Source organism: Pinus tabuliformis, chromosome Q, assembly GCF_031772625.1.
Source record: "Pinus tabuliformis cultivar Carrire ecotype Pingquan chromosome Q, CPIR1, whole genome shotgun sequence".
Classification (NCBI taxonomy): domain Eukaryota; kingdom Viridiplantae; phylum Streptophyta; class Pinopsida; order Pinales; family Pinaceae; genus Pinus; species Pinus tabuliformis.
Genome location: NC_142296.1, coordinates 1206215868 through 1206236507, shown reverse-complemented (window position 1 = coordinate 1206236507; position 20640 = coordinate 1206215868).

Genomic DNA, 20640 nt, shown 5'->3' with positions numbered 1-20640 from the left:
AAATTCTTAACCTACAATTTCAGGATAAAATTTCTTCTAACTTAGTCAAAAACCCCACCTTCACCTCAAGCGTCGGCAGTATAAGGATGCATAGTATTAGCTCAACCATTGGGGGATAAATCAGGAGATCATCTTGGAATGCTAGGATAGTTTAAAAGATAATATCACCTCCAAATTTAAGGATAATCTATGGGATGATAAGGAGTTTGAGGTTAAAAGGAATCTTAGATATTATAACGAGGTGATCAACCCCACCCTTGAGAACGAGAGTTATCTTTCTGTTTTGACCAAATCAAAGGAAAATATGAACATTTCTAAGATTAGAACAAATTCTCGTGAACTCCAAAGTGAAACTCGGGGGTGTTCTACTCCCAAGATTCCATGGGATGATATAATTTGTCAAAATTTGCGATACTAATACAGTGGAAGATGAAAAAAAAGTCTTTAAGATTTTTTGTCCCTTACTCACATCCTCTCTCATTTCCCTAACATCTATCACACTCCCAATCTTCGTGACTTGTTCATTCAACCCAACTATAGTGATCTTGGTGCGCTTCTTTCGCTTCTTTTTGAGCATAGAAATAACATTCTAAAGAATTATAATTATATTATTCTTCTTCTTAAGATCTGGTAGAATGCGTTAGCCTTAGTGGACATTAATCATCATCATAAAGGTCATTATACTATGATGAGTAGTTAGGGTAAATTATCCAATATTTATTTGCACCCCCACAGTTTGGTAGCTGAAACTAAAGAAGAGTGATTTTCCTTTTTAACATTGTTGGTGAGGGGTAAGATGCATATACTAATTGGATTATTATTTATTGAAAAATTTAATGGATGAAATATATTTAATAGCTTTATAAATTAATAGTAAAGGGAAGAAATCTTTCAAAAAAAAGTTGAGTATCATTCTCCATAAAAAGAATAAAAATGAAACACATATATTTTCTATATTTTGGATTAAAATGTAAAGAAAATAAAATATTGGTGGTATTTGATTTCTACTTGGATTTAATGATTAATAATTCCTCTTAAAAGGTTATAAGTTCAAATTTAAAAGAGGGTCAAATATACACACATGTATAGACTTTAGTAATCAAATCATTGAAATAATGCGCAATGATATATATTATATTCTATATTATTGTAAAGTAGTGCATATGAAAAAAACTATTAAATCAATAAATATGATATTCACAAAATATAAAATTTAAGGTGACCATATATTCTATTCCATGTTCTTGTGGAATGGTCTATATTGAAGATAGTATTGAAACTTTGTCATTCCTTTTTTTATTGAAGTATTAGCTTTGGTTGTGAGTGTATTAAGGGGTTTAGGTAAGTTGGTTATGGTAACTTTTAAATATTGTTTATTTTTTCATGATTGGTTTTACACCTGGTTGATGTATTCAATGTAGTAATCGATATTATGGAGTTAGGAAAATTGATTTAGGAAGATGTAAAATTGGGGTTTAGAAATAAAGTTATGCATATTTAAATATTACTATTTATTACAAACGTTTGAAGATTATTATGTAGAATTTTTATGCGATTAATTTGTTTATATGAGACAAAAACTAATTGAAAATCTAAATATACAATGAAATGATAGGTTCTCAACCCAGGTGCTTCAACTAATTGCATAATCACCATATTTTACTTCAAAACAATATTGGTTATAGTGCCAATGTATATCTCATCCAAATTCAACAAATGACTATTGCAAAAATAAAATAGAAACGTGACAAACATAAATTTTTACATTCATTTATCGGAACCATCTATAAATGCTACACGAATGACTAAATCTAACCATACCTACCAACAAAGAGTGAAACAAGATAAGCGTAGTTCGAAAAATTAAAATAAAACAGAATCTAATCATTACACCAAAATATGGTAATGCACAAAAGGGTATTAAGAATATCTTATGTATGCGTAATATGTCCTCGAGTGAGGTCGATTGTAGCAATATCAAGAATATATTTCACAATATACTGTCCCATTCTAACAATATATTTCTATCAATCTAACAATGATTCCATAGTGCTTCAAATTTACCTACTCGAAAAGTATGTTACATAAAAGACACTTACTTAAATCATTCGGGACGGTGTTGAGGAAATAGTCTCCTTAAATCACTAGGGATGGTGTGGAGAAATTCCAATAGACATTGAAGTCCAAGTAATTTCTTGTAAGATTGAAACCAAGGATCATAAAACTATGTATTAATATGTGAATCTTGTGAACAGAATGCAATCACATGAGTTTATCTAAATTCATCCTATTACTTTTGTGTGTGTTTAAAATGGTATCAAAGATTAGTCTAGGTGTTAGCTGTCATATTTTTTACTCCATCCAGTTCAACCACCTTTTTCAGGTATCTAGACCTACTAACCATATCTTCCTAGAAATAGTAAAAAATCATAATAACCTAAAAGTGAGGCTCTAAGAACCCTAGTGAATCTTTCACCTTAAACCTTAGTACTCTCAAGATTCTATCAAACTTGTGTCGCATTCGACCCAACACTTTCCATGGTAATTTCTTATGTCTGTGGTATTTGATGACCCTCAATATTACAACAAGAATGTTGGAACTCCTGAGGGCTCAACTTTAATTATCAACTCATGGTTCGTACAAACTTAAGATGGGGGTCAACACTTTGTGTTCAAAAAACACCTTCCTCTTCCTAGTCTGACTCCTTTTGATGCAAGTGAAAGAAGAAAATGAAACAAATTCAATAAGAAAATATATGGGTAAGATACCATTCCTAAATTGAAGAAGGTAAATTGAAATAAGAAAACTTATTCTACTTTTGTTGCAAAGTAAATGATAGAAAGGAAATATATTCTACTTGCTCGAATGTAAATCACACATAATAAAATAATAACAATGAAAATCTAATCTATCTTGTGAGTAAGGAAACAACAATGAAAGAAATATATTCTACTTTGTAAGAAAGGAAAGTCCTATATTACTCTTGTAGGAAAGAAATCACACGTTGTTTAAAGTAAATTGTAAGAAAGGAAATATAGACTAGATGCAGAAATCAACATTCAAGAAGCAAGCAATAAAGAAGCTAAATGATGACCTAGCCAAGCATGGGCTCATCCACAGTGGACTTGGAGGATTCATAGGCTATTATAAGGAATAAATATACTTCTGTTATGAATTTAGAGTGAAATTAGGGAAGGATGAAGCTGCAAAATATACTTCTATTAGAAACTTTCTTTTGCTACAGGAAACTTTTAGCAAGCCTACTTGTCGAGTTAACATGTCAAATTCCTAAGCTAATCAAGTGAAAAATGTTGCGGGGTAAATATTTTGTTATCAAGTTGAATGTTTTTATAATTCAAGGCAAATGGAATCAAATAAAAGAGCTTCATTAGCAAGTGCTAAAATTTAGTAGAAAATTACCACTAAAAACTAGAAATGTAATAAGAGTGAACTATTAAGTTAATCTAAATAAGAAAATGCCTAAGCTAATCAAGTGAAAATGTTGTAGGGTGAATTTTATTATTAATTTGATTTTTTTTAATTCAATCTAATTGGAATAAACTCAAAATAGAAACATTAACATCTCCTAAAATTCAAAAACAAAATCTACTAGAACTAGAAATTTGAGAATAATGAACTAATAAATTAGTCTAAGTTGTAATCCAATGATGAAAATGCCTTTCCTAAGCTATGCTAGTGATGCATCATATTATTTATTATATAAATAAACTAAAAAAAACTCATTTCAATAATTTAATCATATAACTTACAAGAAATGAAAAATGAACATTAAATGCATAAATGATAAATATAGAGAAAATGCTAGAAAGAACATAAATAAAATGCACAATAGGGATCTCAGAATCCTCGGATGGCCCAGAGCAAGGATACTCATATTCCTATGAATAAAACCAATCCTTAGAAGTTAAAAATGAAACCAAACTTGATTATTAGAGTCAATTCAGGTACATATTTGTTGGGAATGAAAGTAGAATTCCTACATAACAAGTTGTCTTCACAAGAACACTAAAAATTCCTCTTCCCTAGAGGCTAATTTGAATTGTAGCTATACGATTTTATGGGGGAAGAAACCTCCTTGAGAGGATGGTTTCTTCCCCCTCCAAAGTTCCTCAAAAAGTGGATCTGGTCCCCAAAAAAAATAATCTTCATTAATTGTTGATTTCTAGCTTCTCCTATAGAAGGGAACACATGCCTAGATTTTCTCAGTTAGCGGATCTTCATATCTATCTAGTAATTCCATAATATCCTATTTATATATTATACAAGATATAGCCTTTCCATCCATTCCTTCGATCAAATTCTCTGATGAGTTTGACCAACCATCGATTTCTTTCCTTGTATACATCACAGTATCTATATGCAGTCACTAGTTTTTTCATGAGAGTGTTGAGCATGCTCTGATTTCGAAGATTTTTTTTTCCTTATTTTTCTCTCCCATCACATTTTCTGCCATGACGAAAGCATTGTCAGTGCTAATTTTTAATTTACAATCACAATGCTCTGCTTTTCATCACCCTTTTTCCTTTCTTGTTTTCAGTGTTTTTCAACCTCCATGAGTGATTTCCAGTGTAACTATAGTGTGTTTTTCTTCATTGTTATCCTTGTGTAATTACAATTGTCTCTTGGCTTTGTTGATGTCTGTTTGAGGCTTGATTTCCTTCTAGCTTTTCTAGGTCACCCTTCACCCATCACTTGGTTTGTCTCTGTGAGATTAATTTCTTCCATTTGGGAGTTTTGCTGCAAGAAAGACACCATTTTACAGTTTCTTTTGATTCATGAATGTGAAGTTATTTCATTAGCGGTGGATCATTTTGATATTTTAAAAATTACTTCTACTACATTATCAAAACTAGATTACAATTGTTTGCTTTCGTGAAACGGAAAGTGAATTCTTGTTTTGATTTCACTGTTTCGAAAAGAAAAGTGAAAGGACTTCTTCATTTAAGTATTTTTAAAATTATTTTCATTTGAAAAAAAAAATTGAATGAGAATTTGATTTTAGTTTATTTACATTGAATTTTTCCCTTCTTTCATTGCATTAGTTTGCATTTTTAATCAAAGAGAAAGGTAAAGACCATAAATATTAGCGCATCTTAGTGAAAGGAAAATAACAAAAGGATTAATACATCTTAGTGAAAGAAAAAGTCATTTTTTTCTCATAGGATTGAATTTTTGACATTGTATTTGTTAGCGAAAGCAGAAGAGTAGATTTCACTTTTACATTTTGCATTAGAAAGTTAAAGAATTATGTTTTCATGCATTTTTCTTGATTTATGCATTTTCTTGGTTCTATCTCTTCCCTCATTAGTCTAGCCTTAATCAAATTAAAATAATTTTTTTTCCTCATTTAGTTTTATTATACGAATTTAGGTGAAATTGTTGAGCCATAAATGAAAACCTAATTGAATATCAACTTAAAATTTACCTCAATCAACTGAAGGAGCATTTGTAACCTAACACAAATATGTAAATTTCTAGGCTAGGGATGTATTCCAACGTCTTAAAACATATCAGTTGTTGTTCACTCCTTGCATTGTATCTCAAGGGTGAAATCATGTCCGAGTATGGAAGTATATCGAGGGTTCTCTAGTACTCTACGATGTATTAGAGGCACTCTAGTATGGCAAGTATGCCATAACTCTCTCACCAAACGGCAATGCATTAGACAATGTTAACACAAACTTGTGCTCCCCATATCATCGAGTATATATTGGGAGACTCCATTACGTTCTATCTTTTAGCCACAGGTAACCGAGTCAGCGACCCTAAACATGATACACCAAAAACAAAATTTGAGGAGATCAGTCGTCGTACATTAAGTCCTTAGTTTTAGCTAAGGTGTATATAACAATTCACGAATACTTGGCAAAACCTCCTCCCTTGCTTACCCAACTTTTATTTTGTTTTGTTAAAATCTAAAATAAATTAATTGATTGCGGAACGAAATCCTTCGATTGGAAATACTCATTATTATATATTAGGTTGATACTAATGGAAACATTTCCCATGTCTGCCAGTCAACAAAAATCTTCTACCAGGAATCCTAATTATTTTCCGTCTTTCGGAAATACTGGTGGCCTACATATGGCAATATTGTCCCTTCCTGGATTGACCATTGGATTACCAATTTGGTTATTTTCGACCTCAGTGATTCTGAGTGTCCAAACTTCTTTTCAAACGAGTTCTCCTCCACCCAAACAACATCAACCTTTAGGTAATATTAAAGTTGACCCTTTACCTTCTTCTCCGTTTTCTTCACCTCCTTCTTCCTATTTTCCTGTTGAAACTCTGGATTGTAGTAACCAGGAATCTAAGAAGAAGAAAAAGAAGATGGAGAAGAAGAAGCAAAGTCAGCAAGAGGTAACAAAGAAGCCATTGCTACAGATGAAAGAGATGTAGAAAAATCTTCCAATTAGCACCAAAAAGTAAAATTCCCTTGCAAGATTTGCAATGGTGACCACCTTCTTCATGATTGGTTTGGTATTACCAAGGTCTTAGAAGTGTGGTCTATAGGTTCACATCATCCTTTTTCATCAGCCTCAGGAGATCATGCTATTGATAAACCTTCAACTATTGTCACTAAAGCTCATAGGAAAAAGGGGAAAGTCAAATTTCCTTGTAAGTTGTGTGAAGTTAATCATCCCATTCACCTTTGTCCTCTTTTAGTTCAAGCTTCCAAAGAATTGGAAAATATTATAGCTTCTCAACCTCGTCTTTTTTCAAGGTTTTGAAAGCTTTCCCCTACTCCTTCACTATTTGATCTAGCGATTGATCAAAATTCATATTTGGTCATCCCTGCACTCTCTAAAAGTGAGTCTCGTGAGTTCGTTCTTGACCAATCGTTAGTTGAGAAAATGGTAGACATGGCTCCACCTATAGAAATTCCCACTGTAGAACAACATATTATGCAATATACTAAAACACAATACAAGATCTACTTCTACAACACTTTGCGGAAGCTTAATCAAATTGAGCAAGATGAAGAGAACACATATAACTGAGAATGAGAAATCAATCAAACATAACAAAAAAGATATAAACCAGGGAAAACCTCAGCCCAAAACCCCAACTCTATATTATCATACAAGTGGAAATCTTGTTCAAGTTACCAAAAGAATCAGCTCTCAATCTATCCTACTCTCTCTGTAATCAAACAATACAGCTCACAGTTTGAATAGACACTATATATGTCCTCCTCAAGCCCTCCAAGCCCCCTATTTCCTTGCTCAATTTTTCTTGGGGTCCAATGATGTCACATGTTTGAATTGGCCTCATCACGCTCACTAGACCTGAAGAAGTAATTGTTTAATCCTCAAGGAAAGAATTCTTTCTGCATGCAAGGAATATTCAAAATGGAATATTCTAGCAATTGATAGTACACTGCCCCTCCATCTGATCTCAATTGGGTCTCTATCTGAACTAACATGCATGAGTTATTTATGAGAGAATACCTAGTTATCTGAAGTGCAGTAGTTACATGCATGCAAGGATTAACTAACTAAGCTTACATTAATTCAACAAACTATTTGAACTCTTCTAATCTGATCTGATGGACTCCCTACCCAATCCACATCTGTGAAGCCCTAAAGCTTCACTCCCTCTGTCCATCTGTACCACAATCCGAACTAAGATGTTCCTCTGAGGTATCTCATCACATGCTTCACTACCTTCCAAAATAGCTTGGTAGGATGAATCATAGCTTGACTCAACTGGTTCGCCACAAAGCATAGGTCGAGAGATGTGTTTACCATATTCATAAGTGAACCCACCAGCCACCGATATATAGTAGTAGCTACTACCTCACCAGAAGTACCATCCTCCTTGCTCCAGTTCCCAACTAGAGGAGTCTGTGTGGGCTTGCACTTCTCCATGTGAAAGTGCCTAAGTATCTCATTAGCATACTTTCCTTGAGACGCAAATACTTCCCCATCTTTTTACCTCACCTCCATGCCTAAAAAGTAGTGCATAAGGCCCATGTCCTTCATCTCAAACTCTCTTGCAAGGTCCTCCTTTCAGGACTATATTATCTCATCATCACCTGTTAAAATCAAATCATCAACATAAAGAACAATGATCAATGGTTTACCTTCTACCATGATGTGGTAGAGGTTCGCATCTGCCTCACTCTTGGTGAAGCCAAAATCGGTGAAATAGTTGTCGATCCTAGTGTACCAAGCACGAGGTGCTTGGTTCAGCCAATACAAAGCCTTGCCTGCACACATGTGACTCACAATCAAAGGTCTCAAAACCCTCTGTCTACTAAATGTACACCTCCTCCTCTATTCCCATTCAGGAATGATGTCTTCACATCCATCTGGTGGATCTTCCACCCCATCTGAGTTGATAGTGCTAACTTTGATCTAATCGATGAGTACCTTACTACAGGAACAAAATTCTCATCATATTTAATCCCATCGACTTGTGAGAAACCCCGGGAAACAAACCTTACCTTATGTTTCTCAACACTGCCATCAGTTACTTGTTTTGCCTTGTAGAGCCATCTGGAACTCACCACTGACTTTCCCTGAGGCCTTGGGACAACATCCCACACACTGTTCCAAATGATAGAGTCATACTCCTCTACCATTGCATCAACCTAGACTGGTTGCTGCAGTAGCTCCTCGAATGAAGAAGGCTTGGTATCTACACACTCGCCAACCAGGGCCATATACCTAGTGTACCACTCGGGTGACCTCCTGCACTAAGAAGATGGTTGCCCCACATTCTCCCGCACATCCAGCATCAACTTGTTAGCTTCCCTTAAGTGTTTCTTCCCATCTCTGGAAGTATCAGCACGAGTGGATGTCTCCACTCCCGGATCCTCTACATGTGGCTGCTCCACATCAATCTGAGGCTCATCATCCTTAGGAACTGAAAGTTCCTCATCTACATACAACTCGAGCTCACTCTCAAGTGATAAGTGCATGGCTTTCTACTCGTCAAACTTCAGATTATTGCATACCACAGTCCTCTGAGTCGAAGGGAGGTACACCCGATAGTTATGGGGGGTATTCGTGTATCCCACAAGTATTCCCAACTCAGTCGTTGGATCTAGCTTCTTCCTAGCATCTTTGGTCACATGACAGTGAACTGATGATCCAAAGATTCAGAAGTGACTTACATCAAGTCACCTCTCGGAATAGGCCTCCATGGGTGTCTTCATTCCCAATATTCGATGCGGGCTTCTGTTCTGCAAGTATACTATTGTATTACATGCCTCAGCCCACAAATGCAATGGTAGGCTTTGGTCATGCAACATCGCTCGAGCTACTCCCACGATCGATCTATTCTTCCTTTCGGCCAACCCCTTCTATTATGGGTTATGGGGTGGCATCAATCCCATTTAATACCTTCTGCAGTGCAGAAGTATTTAAACTATTGGGAGACATACTCTCCACCATTTTCGCTATTCAAGGCTTTTATTTTCTTTCTAGATTCTTTCTCTACCAAGGATTTAAACACACAAAACCTCAATAAGGTCTAATCCTTCTTTTGCATAAGTAGATCCAGTATTTACGAGAAAATTAATCAATAAAATTAACATAGTACCTTTGTTCAGCGGTGGAGGCTATAGAGAACGACCCACAAACATTTGAGTGAACTCGCTCCAAGATTTCTCCAGATCTATTGTCTCGATCAGGAAAGGAAGATCTCACATACTTACCCAAGCTACAACCTTTGCATGTAGTCATCTACTCATATTTTCCCTTGGGTAATCAGGTAGAAATCTATTGCATGATCCTTAGGGCTCCATGGTTAAACTTGCTAAATCTTCTATGCCATAGCTCGCCAATATCTTGGCTCTACAACATCTCAGCTTTGGAACTCAAAGCATCAAAGTTATCTACCTCTAGATCGTAGAGATTCTTGAATCGAATCCCTATTCACTTTGTTTGTCTAATAACGATATGCCTCAGGAATACCTTTCCTTTACTAAAGACTACATCATAGCCTTTATCTTATAGCAAAGTGACAGACAAAAGATTCTTCTTTAGACTGTGTACATACTTTACATCAGTCAAGGTGAGGGGATCTCCATGCTCCCTCTGAAACACAACTGTACCTTCACCTGAAACATGTACTTTCCATCATCTCCAATCTCAATCCGCATCTAGAGATCCTTCTCCTCCAACGTACTCAAAATATTCTTGTCACCTCACATGTGGAATGAAGCTCCGCTATCCAGGTACCACACAAATCCCACCATGGATGGAACCATGCATGCAATAAGTGATAAATCTAGCTCAAACTTTGAGGCCAATGCCTCAACATAAAATCCCTTCAAGGAACCCTTCTTGGATTTCTTTTGTGGATAATTCGTAGCATAGTGGCCCACTTCATGACAATGAAAGCATCGCACTTTCAATTTGCCAATATTTTTCCCACCATGGGAAGAGCCAGATTTGGGATGGGACACCTTCCCTTCCCCTATCCTCACCCTACTTGCTAAGGCTAGATTTTCCACATCATCTTGCTTCCTTGAAGATCCATCTCTGGTGCTTCTTCTGATTTCCTCTCACTTCAGATTTGACTAAAGTCGTTCCCAATCTAGTAGTTTTTCTCTTCCATTAATCAAGCCTTGGTAGCTATGCCATCTCTTAGGAAGATCGAGGAGTGCAAGACTCACCATGTCATCATCAGTGGCAGTGATCCATACACTTCCAAACTCATCCCTGCAAGTGGTGAGATTTTTCAGATATGTAGAGATCATGTCACCCTTTTCACACTTGATCTTATGAAGCTTGTCATTCAATGCCAACATCCTCTGATCACTGCTATTATGATATAAATCTTTTAATGTTTTCCATATTGAAAATGGAGTCTCCTTCCCATGGAGGCTCGAGACAATGTGATCTCGAACTCCCTGTAGGAGTGTTCTCCTTGCTCTAGCCACACATTTCTTCCATACCACTAGTTGAGTAGCATCAGTCGGCTTGGGGACTTCTTGATCAATGAATTCCTTTAGACTATTATCCTATAAGACTACCTCCATACGATCCTTCTAGGCTATATAATTCGAGCTGCCATCAAGGGCATACTCGAGTCTTAAACCAGTGAACGCCATAGGTGAAATAGAGATGTGATAAAAACTCGATTTCTATATTCAGGAAGCAAACTTCGAACTTCTCCTTCTTGTACACTGTTATTCGCCTTGATCACCTATTCTCTCATACCATGTATAAATTCCCACTATAGATCAAAAAATTATGAAATATACTAAAACACAGTACAAGATATACTTCTACACCACTTTGCGGAAGCTAAATCGAATTGAGCAAGATCAAGAGAACACATATAACTGAGAATGAGAAATAAATCACACATAACACAGAACATATAATCTAGGGAAAGCCTCAGCATAAAGCCCCAACTCTGTATTATCATACAAGTGGAAATATTGTTCAATTTACAAAAAGAATTAGCTCTGAAGCTATCCTGCTTTCTTTGCAATCAAACAATACAACTCACAGACTGAATAAACACTGTATATGTCCTCCTCAAGCCCTCCAAGCCTCCTATTTCCTTGCGTAATTTTTATTAGGGTCTAATTATGTCACATGTGTTAATTGGCCTCATCACACTCACTAAACGTAAAGAAGTAACTGTGCAATCCTCAATGAAAGAATTCCTTCTGCATGCAAGGAACATTCACAATGGAATATTCTAGCAATTGATAGTACATTGCCCCTCCATCTGATCTCAACTAGGTCTCTGTCTAAACTGACATGCATGAGTTATTTATGAGAGAATACTCAGTTATCTGAAGTGCATTAGTTACATGCATGCAAGCATTAACTAACTGAACTTACATTAACTCAACAAGCTGTTTGAATTAATCTAACTCGACTTGACTCAACTAATTAAGTCAACTAATTACAACTCACTCTTATCTCTTTAACTAATGGATAAATTCCTCAATTAATGGAGAAAATGTTGCATGTCCCCACATAGACTTCAAGTTTGATTATCCTTAACTAATTAACTCAAGATGAATTAATTAATTATTTTACAAACTGTTGCTAAGATCAACACTCGTTGAACAACTATTTTTAGCAATTCTACTTTTAGCATTTCTTGTTGCTATTTTCAACACCACCTTCAACTAACCATACCTTTCAGGTAGAGAGTGAACCTCATACCACTCAGGTTGTTCTCGTGTCTTTAGTTTCGAATGAATCGGAGGTAAATCAACCCATTCTTGAATTGCATGAGACCATTCCTCCCACTCCCATAAAGCATGAATGGATCTCTCTTGTTCCTATGACACCCCATCCAAGTAGTTTTTTCACTTCTTTTGATTGGATTTGACTAGAAGGATATCACCTTCTATCTTATGTGCCTTTCAAGATTATAGTACATTCTTACTGTATGGTCGTACCTAGCACAGTCCTAGAGGAGGGTGCATCAATTAGTTTCCTATCCTCAAATGATTGCTAAGCTTAGGTTCGCCTCAGCTTGTCCTCGTCACCCAAGATCTGTTAGATTTTTCCCAATGTAATGAGAAAATTTGATTTCTCCCAAGTGGATATTGATAGTCACCCACCTCTTTCACTGAGTCAACGGTTTTTATCCTCATGGTAGTCTTTCTGTGGATATTTAGATGCTAAATATTCCTAGAAATTTTGAGGTTCTAGCAATGTATTTTGAATTTTGTTTGGAGCCAATAATTATAATCGAAATTGTTGTCCCTAGTGAGAAGTTGTAATTCTTGGACAAAAAGAACATTGGACTATTCTTTCCCCAAACAGACATTTTATGAAAAAATTGTACCCTTGGGAATTTAAGGAAGTAAATGTGTATGAAAATATGTGAAGGTAAATATGTAATTGTGGAGTGAATGAGTCATCAAAATGTTCAATATAATATTTTATTGGATGCTTCAAATGGTTAAATTTTAAGTGTACTGAGGAGAGATTGAGGGGAAATTTTGGCTAAATTTTCATTTTATTTTTCAATAGTTTTAGATATATACAATGTGGAAGTCAACATTTGTGATTGGTCCTAAAACATATTTCGAGGGCATGATCTCAAGATTTTTTCCATAATTTCATTTTTGGTATGTTGAAGGCCATCATATTTATTTGTTTTATTATGGTTCATGAATGCTTAAATAAGTAAAAAGTGTCTTATATTGGGTTAATGCACCCTCAATATAAGTGGGTTCTCGAAAATTAGCATTAGAGAAGGTTTCTTTAAAAATAATATAACAACTAGAAGGCAGAGGATAGAACTACACAATGCTAGTTAATAGTTTCTACACAAACAAGGTCCCATTATTTGATGGAACAAAAATTATTTTATGGATAATGAGGATGAAAAATTATCTAATGGTTCTTCACTTTGACCATTCGCAATTTATTGTGAATAGTTATAAGGATCCAACAACTCCACTAATAAATAAATATAGAATGAAGGCCAATGAACATAATGTAAAAGCCATGAATACTAACTTTCATGGTCTATCATAACCAAATTTTCTCAATGTGATGCATTATGAATCCACAAAGGGAACATGGGACAAACATGGAAATATATTTGAAGGTGATTATAAGGTTAAGAAGGTAAAGCTCCAAACTCATATAAGGTTGTTAGAGAAATTGAAAAAGTGTTAATATCACTCCACTTAATATTTTATGCTAGAGATTCAACTATTGAAGAAATGAAGGATCTTGATAAACATAAAATGGATGAATTGTATGGGATTGTCACAACATACGAAATCATAATTGAGAAAGAGAAGCCATTTACACAAGAAGTATCCTTCAAATCTCAAAATAAGAAAAAGAATCAAGAGCAAAAATGAAGTGATACATCCGATATGGAATCAAAGGAAGACGGAGAACATTTTGTGAGAATAATCGGAAAGGTATATGGAAAATACAAATTTAGGATATGCTTAAATGCTTTAACTATGGGAAAGTAGGACATATTGCAACTATTAGGTCCATATAATACTAGTGTATTCCCCCATTATTATCTTCATTATAGCCCGTTATTGTTATTCTTTTGTCAATGTTGTCCGCATATTGTTATTTTTGTGCCCTTACATTATTCCTATTATGTCAGCTCTGACTATATTGTGGGCCCTTAGAGTCCTATATATAGAAGGGATGTTTTGTCATTTGTATCATCCAAGAATCCTTCATTTTTGTAATGTAAAGGAGGTGTCCCACTAGAAGAGGCTTATTTTGAAGTCATTGAGCTATCCCTTCTTCTATTTTGTGAGTTGGTTGCATAAAATTTCATTTCAGAGCTTTGGGTTCTAGGGTTTTGCTACTTCAAACTACTTCAGAACTCAAAACCAAAGTTGGGAGATGGATGGATTTGCTCAAAAAGCTTGGAGAAGCTTCCTTGTGAAATGATGAAATTGGTGAGGGCTTAATGACCAAGCAAATCAAATCCAAATTGGGTGGGACAATTTCCTTTATTAACTACGATGTCTTAGGTCCCCATTCCAAGTGTAATCACTCAAAAATATCTCTATTAACCCATGCAAAAAAATAAAATAAAAAATTACTATTCGAAAATCTAGAAATTTGAAAACTAGTGAGCTAGTAAATCTAAAAAATTCCTAGCCAAATCAAATGAAAATGCAATGGAGTAATTTATCATATGAAGTAAAATTCCTTTTTGATCTAATTAAAGTGACCTGACTCAATTGATTAAGGTCATGTTCATCTTGGTCTTGTTGAGTTAGGAAAATTTGTTTCTCAGCATTCAAATCCACCAAGTTCATGTGAGTATCTTCCGTCTGTTCACTAGATGTAGATGCTTCAGTGTAATTTTCGTGAAAAGGAGGCCTTTCATCATGGTCTGGGCTAGACCTACCAGCATTTGTATTCTGAGTTATCTGGAAATTTGGGTTCCTTATGGTATTGGGTTGTTGTTCTTCCCATGATGATTTCCTCTCAACACTCTCTACTCTGTCTCCCAGCCTGTGCATGCCAGTGATAATAGCATCCAGCTTTTGGTCTAAGGCTGAGGGTTCCTCTCTAAAGGTGGTTCTTCTCTCAGTTCTAGCTCTGTTCCTTTTGGCAATTAAATTTGCCTCTACGCTAACAACAACATTTTGCATGTCTGCAAGGGTTTGACGGGCTCTTTCCCTTAACTGATAAGCCATGTCAGTGTCAAAACCATCAGGGAATTTATACAAAGCAAGATCAGGTGGAGTTCTTAAGTTCTGTGGTATTGCATTATAAATATTATTAAATCTTGCACAATAGTCCAAGACAGATTCTTGAGGGCCTCTTTTGATGGTGTCATATTCAGATAATATGTGCAAGGGGTCTTTCTTTTTTTCCCATCTATTGATAAATGACTGGTATAAGGCTTTTGGGTCTGCTATGGAATTGGCTGTGAGTGCTTTAAACCAAGTTCTGATATCACCTGTCAAACTTTGGACGAAAATCTTCATTCTGACACTATCGTCATCTATCTCGTAGTTTTCAAAATAGTCTTGCATCTTCTTTGTATGCTGAAGGGCTGTGGAAGGACCAATTCCATCAAATTATGTGATTTTAGTTTGATAATCCTGAGGCATAGCCCCTGGATTAGCAGGTAACTGTAGGGGTGCATATCTATTAGCCATGTCTACGGGGATAAGTGGAACAATAGGAACAACTGGAACAGCTGTAACAACAGTGGTCAGGGGAGTATGTGCAGTAAATGGAGGTGTGGAAGGAGTGCTTTGAGAGGTGGATGATGAACAAGGGGAAGTGGGGGTTGAACGAAATAAAACCTTGACAAGGGTTGGAACACAACTTGGCTGAACTGTTTCAGGGCTAAAGTCAACAAAATCTTCTCTTTGCTCTAGCTTCTTGATGTTGCTTGGGGTTAAATTGGGATTTTCAAAAAATAGCTGGGGGGTTTGGGTTTGGATTTGACCTTGTATACTGTGAATTCCTTTTGGGAACCAGATTCTGAACTTGTTTTCGTACTTACTGTGAATTCCTTTTTAGAATTAGCAAGGAACTGATCAAATTTTGGAATAGCCATCTATAACGTAAAACTAGCACGAAGTTTGACTGAAGCAACATTTTCTTGCTCCTGTAGATGCAAAGCAAGAACAGTTTCAAAGGCTTCCTGGATGGCATTCAGGCTTATATTTCCTGGACTTAATATTTCCCCAGACTTGATAAATGTGGCTAAAAAATGCCAAGGGGTGGGAATATGTACGTAGGGGAGTTATTAACATATTTTTAGTAGGGGAAGGGGAGATATATAGGGAGCTACATAGTAAAATTAGTAGTTGATATGACAAGTGATCAGAAAGCACTAAGTATGTGAATATTAGGTTATTTATGGGGAAAAATGATTCATAGAGGAAGTATGAACATGCCTTGAGCAAAGCAGATCTTTACCAAGGCAAATGATGTGGAAAATGATGAAAGTAAGAGATGTCAAGTAGATCTTGACCCCTTCAGGGTAGTTAGTGAGTGATTTGGGAAATGAGAAGAAGGGGGAGTTAGACATGCCTCACTTGAGCTCCTTCGAATGGAAAACTACATCATAACTATGATCTGTGAAGATATAACACCTGAAGACATGAATTGGATTACAGAGCATGATTATGCAAACCACAAAACTACTTACCCAGCCTACTTACCTAGCATTTTTTCTCCTTTGTGCATAGGTGCACTTCGACTTGCAGACCCAGATTATCCTTTTCTCTTTTTGTTGTCCCTCTATCTAAGTCTACACTTATTTCTTCCAAGAACCCACATTAAGCAGTTGGGCTCCTTTGTTTCTCTACACATCTATAAATCTGCCAAGATTGAACTGTTTGGACAGATAATGACTCTCTATATTCTAAAACAAGAAATTGAAACCTAGGGAAGCCAAGATTAGGTTGTTTGGACTTCCCTTAACAGAAACTTCTTCAAAAATGGATAGCTCATCAAAATTAGGATACGGGATTAATGCTACCAAGTCCATATCAGTGTCGCCAATATGTCAAGAGAAGTCATTCAGAGAATTCACAATCCAAGAAATGCCTCATCCACTGCAATACATCCACCCTTCATTCTTCATGACTGCCATTCCTGAACGTTATATCATCAGATCATTTTCAACTCCACAAAAATCATTTGCTCCATTTTGTGTCGTAGAAGTGGGATAAATCAAGGCCCTCCTACGACAGGTCACTTCTTTTCGACATCAGCTCATTATCCAAGAAGTCGACTTAGAAACAACCCTTTTAGTACTTTGAAGCTTGCATGCCTCAGTGGCAAGTTTCTCACTTCCGCCGACAGGTTTACATCAATGACCTTCAACCGAAAGACTTAGCATGGTTTTCGACATCGGCTCATATATTCACACCACGTGAATTGTATTTTAGTACCTTGAGGGTCATCATCATTATCGGTGATTCCTCTCGTGTCTGTTAACAAATTACATTATTGGCTGGTAATAAGACGATGTATTTCCATGTTCGACTTCTGAACATCTTTTCACATGGATCGAATTGTACATTGGGTGAAGATTGGATGAGTTTTGAAGACCCCAGATCCAGTTTCATCCATTCGGGCTACGATATATTCAGGAAAATAAAGACATCAATCGTACACAGAAGCTGCACAAATAGTCATCTAAGCAAGGGAAGATGACTCTTCATGCGAAGAATCACCAGTCTGCAACAATAGAGAATTGTTTGTCCTATGTACATGAAAATGAATTTATAAAGCTAAGCATGGGAATGCCCGCCTCAGCTAGATCATGAAAATATATGATGATGATGTGTTGTATTGTATCTTATATAGGTCACCTTCCAGTACGAATACCTCAAATCCTCATGATAAAGCATTTCACCTGACATCAGAAGATTTACAACCTCATGCTTTAGGGGGCAGCCGTTATAGACATATTTCGGCACTGAAACCCCAAACTCATACGTCGATAAAATAAGGGCTCCTTAAGTCCCTAAAAGTTTTGTCTCATACACTAAAGGATCAGGGTCAACTGATTACATCATTTCCTAGAAGTTCCACCGGAAAAACTACTCAGAACTGGACAAAACTAGACCATACAGACTGCTCCATGGGCAAGGTATGATGCATACTGACAGCCAAAATAACCAGGTGTGATGCATACTAAAATGGCCTTTTGTGGGGTGCGATGAGCGAGAATAGACAAATGGCAGAGCCAGTTTTCAAGGTGGATGATCATGGAATCTTCCAGAAACTTCTCCTGTGACACTTGCCTCTCTGAATTTGCCCAGGGATGAGTAAGAGATCAATGAAATCTACAAGTGGAACCAAGAATAATAAAAAACCCAGAGCTGACTCACACCCTTTCAAGACATCTATAAATGGATCCCTCATCTGATAGATCTGGAGGCTGGAATTTTGTATTTTGTAAGGAAAGTGTTGTTGGTTTGTCGGTGAGAAGAGACATTGCATTGTTGGGTGATTTGCTTGTTCATGAGGTGAAGAGGACTTCTACAACTGGGAGGATGATGCTAGATCATACAATTGGGTTGTAATCCTCTCTTACATTACTATTAATAAATTTCTTTTAGTTTTCCTCCATATAATCGTGTTTATGAATCTTATTGTTTATGAATGCAATTGTATGGTCAATGTGCTTATGATTCTGCAATGTTTATGATGTTTTAGATAGAGAGGTTTTGATAGTTTGCTGTTACTTTGACTTTATAGGTACTCTTTGAAGCGGGAAAAGTAGGAGAGGGGTGGCAAATTCTATCAAGGAACGGAGAAATCAAGCTAGGGTCAAAGCAGAAGATCCAGGTTGGTCCTCTTTTCTTCTCTTCCAACTATCACACATAAAGAAGCACTTGAAAAGCTTTCATTGTTTGCTTCTAAGATAGCTACTCGTCTTAGTGGGACTAGCAGTTCGAATCGACACTATTTTTCCCTGAAACACATGGTCCTCTTGGAGCTACATAACATAACTACATTGGTGATTGACTTTCTCCATTGTCCTCTTGGTAAACTTCCTTCAACCTTCCTAATGATGGACAATGTTTAACATCATGTGATTCTGCAACACAAATATCAGCATCTTCTTTTCCTTAATCTTGCATTCTTAACATTTTTAATTGTTTTATTATATTGCTAAGAATTTTTTTTTAAAAATCATCAAAAAAATTTCCAAGTTTAGCTTAACTTACCAATCTTGATGTTGATTTACCTGCTAGGGAAGAAAACAATGCATACTTTGACACCTCCTTGGCAACAATGCTAAAAAGTGACGAGTCTCAGTATTGCAACAACAATGTTGCAAATCCCAAGGCTACCAACTTTAATTATTAACCTGGTGTTTGCACAAGCTTAATAGATATCAGCACTATATTTGCAGCATACAATGTGTCCTTCCTTTGTTGTGACGATGTAATGGAGTGCATGCACTCTATTGAAATCCTAAACTAATTGCGTAAAATGAAATGTTCGAAATCGAACCTTAACCTATTGCAAGAAAGAAAGTAGAAGGAAAGAAATTGAAATCAAATGATAAAGCACACCATTTTCTAACTAAGTGTTAAGAGGATTTGCTTCAAAATAATTCTAAGTTAAAGTTTATGCAATCCTACTATCCTCAGCATGCAGATTCAAAACATCAAACCTTCTACTGTTGTGCATGAGTATGAATAAAATAAATTTATTTTTTTGTCCACTTTTCATGTGGGAGTGTGAAATATAATCTATTTTGGTGATGTAAAATTTGATTTGGACCCTTAGGTGACCTTTAGTGGCTTCCTGGAGGTTTTACCTTAGTTCAACCTCAAAACAGGGCACTACAAGAAAACCTACAGGATGTACTGAAAACCTACAAGATCCCTTGAAAACCTACAAGATACAGTCGAGAGTAAAAAGATGGATGTTGAAGGTGATGGAAAGCTTAGGGATGGTGTTTGGTGGATGGAATGAGGCAAGCGAGTGCCTAGGACCACTTTAGAACTCAAAACCAAAGTTGGGAGTTAGATGGATTTGCTCAAAAATCTTGCAGAAGTTTCCTTGTGAAATGATGAAATTAGTGAGGGTTTAATGACCAAGAAAATCAAATCCAAATTAGATGAGACAATTTTTTTTATTAACTACGATTTCTTAGGACCCCATTCCAAGTGGAATCACTCAAAAATACCTCCGTTGACCCATGTAAAAAAGTAGAAAAACAATACTATTCGAAAATCTAGAAATTTGAAAACTAGTGAGCTAGTACATCTAAAAAATGCCTAAAAAAATCAAGTGCAAATGCAGTGGGGTAATTTTTGCTATGAAGTAGAATTTTTTTGTGGTGTAATGCGGGTAGAACTAACTCTATTTAATATTGTTAGCATGCTCTAAAAAATAGCATAAATTGATTGTTTTTTGCTAAAACGGAGGTCCAACAATCTAGATTTGGGAATAAGAAGACTAATTCAAGCAGCTCAGTGAGTACTATAAATTACAAATATTTTCCAAGGGTGAAATAATGATTGTGATCTTGAAAAAGAACTTAGATCAACCATTTAAATCAATCCTACAACAAGAAATAAGTAATACTAAATGCAAAAATAGAAAGAAATTAAAATTAGTGATGCATCTAAATAAGAAGTGAAAAGAAGGAAAGAAAATGATAAAAAAGGGCTTTGAGGTTCCTGGGATGGCCAAGCCCAAGGA